This window comes from Cygnus atratus, chromosome 24, assembly GCF_013377495.2.
Source record: "Cygnus atratus isolate AKBS03 ecotype Queensland, Australia chromosome 24, CAtr_DNAZoo_HiC_assembly, whole genome shotgun sequence".
NCBI classification, from domain to species: domain Eukaryota; kingdom Metazoa; phylum Chordata; class Aves; order Anseriformes; family Anatidae; genus Cygnus; species Cygnus atratus.
The window spans coordinates 5182070-5184042 of record NC_066385.1 but is presented as its reverse complement, the minus strand read 5'-3'; positions in this window follow the sequence as shown (position 1 = coordinate 5184042).

Here is a 1973-nt window from a genome sequence, read left to right as displayed (position 1 = left end):
GCGCCGCCGGCGCCGGGCCACCGCGCCCAGCGCCGCTTCTGGCTCCTCCCCCCGGCTCGAGGCGCTGCTGGAGGCGGAGCGAGCCGCGGAGGCCACGCCCCTCGCTCGCTGCAGGCTCCGCCCCCGCTCGCGCGCCGCGGGGAGGGGCTCGCGGGGAGCCGGCACCGCCTCCGGCAGCGGCATGGAGCGGGGGGGGGGGGACACTGGGAGGAGGGGGCGGAGCGCCGCGCGTGTGACGTAATGCGGCGCGTGTGACGCACGGGGGGCGGGGAATGGGAAAGGGCGGGACAATAAAGGGGGCGTGGCTTGGAGGAAAGGGGCGTGGCCAGGTGCCCGCGCCCGCGCCGGGAACGAGCGGGAAATGGCCGCCGGCTCGGGGGGGGGGGGAGCTCGGGGTTTTGGGGCTGGATCTGGGGATTTTTGGGGCCGAGTTTGGGGATTTGGGGGCCGGATCTGGGGCCGGGGCCCCCCGCCGCAGTCCCCTGGGCGCGCGGCCGGGCTGGGCTGCGACTGGCGGCACGCGGGCGCCGCTCCCGGGGCTGCGCCGTGGCGATTTCCGCACGGATTTGACCCAAATTTTCCCCTCCCCGAGCCATCCGGTGCGGGGGGCAGCGGTGGGGCCGGGGCGCTGGGTGCCGGCTGGGCACAGCCTCCTGCGGATCTCGTCGTCCTGCCCCCAGCTGGGCGAATAACGCTGGGCATGGGGAAGATGGGTTAATTACCAATTAGGTAATGAAGGTGCCAGCACGGCTCTGATTGTCGTGTGTTCGATCCACCCGGTGGATCCATCCGAGAAACAAGATGCCTTTCCCAACGCTGCTTTAACACTTCCCGTGAAAAGCAGCTGACTGCTCAGCAGCTGGGCCTTGCAGGCGTTTTGCTGGACCAGTATCTCGGGGGGGTTCTACGTTTCCCGTAGAACTTCTCCGAGTTCCGTTCTGTTTAACACCATTTTAGTCCTAATAAAACGGTTGTAGCTTTGTTAGGAGCACTTGCTGTATCCTCTCGGGTTCCTCCGGTAAGGGGTTTTGGCCCTGCGCAGCCGCCCGGTGCTGCGGGGCAGCCAGCAGAGGGAGCCGCGGCCACCCAGCGGGGCCCTGAGCACGAGCAGTGCGCGTCCTCGTCCTGATGCCTAGGACAGGGCATTTGAAAGCACGGCCGAGGGCAGGGGCCCTTTGGCATCAGATTATAAATATTCTCCAGGGAAGGTAGGTACCCACGTGGGCAATTTTGGGAGGCAGAAAAGGCCTTTCCATAATTTGTAGATTTTGCTTTATTACACACTACGAGCTCTGGGAATGATGTGTGTAGTTCCTCTGAGCCCCTGCAAAGAGTTTTAAGTGAGAAACTGCAGCCCAACGTGTCATGGTATTAATGCGACACAGAAGGACAAACTCGCTCCTAATTTTCAGCCTTCGCACAACTGGGATTCACAGTAACGGTGAGCTGCAAGACCTCAAGCACGATGCAGTCCCCCCACTAGTATCCTACAGCAACTCTAGGAAAGTTCCTGCCTCGAAGTCCCAACAGAAACAGCACAAAACCTACAGGGATCTCAGTACTCTGGTAGCCTCCTCCTGCAGAGGGATGTGGTGCCCCATATTTGTACTAAATGAGCGCTGCAGTCGGCTCTAACGAGGTGTAGCTCCCACCTGCCGGGGCTGCTGCTCTGTTCCATGCTTCCTGTGGCCCGGGGCCAGGTTTCTTCATGTGAGGACTTCGAAGACGGCACGTGGCCAGATTGGGAAGGCAACACAGCAAAGCAAGGACGTAGATAGGGATCGCAGACCCTCGGACGCTTGCTTCCACCACCACGTGCCGTCACAATCTGAGCCTCACGCAGAGGTCTCCTGCAGAAGCAAGATATTACTGGCGGGGGAAGGAGCACCTCCACTCCTGCTAGGTTTCTTCCCTGACTCTTCTAATCCGGGGTAGCACCCTCGAAGGGTTGCCAGGCCCTAGCCCAAATCCAG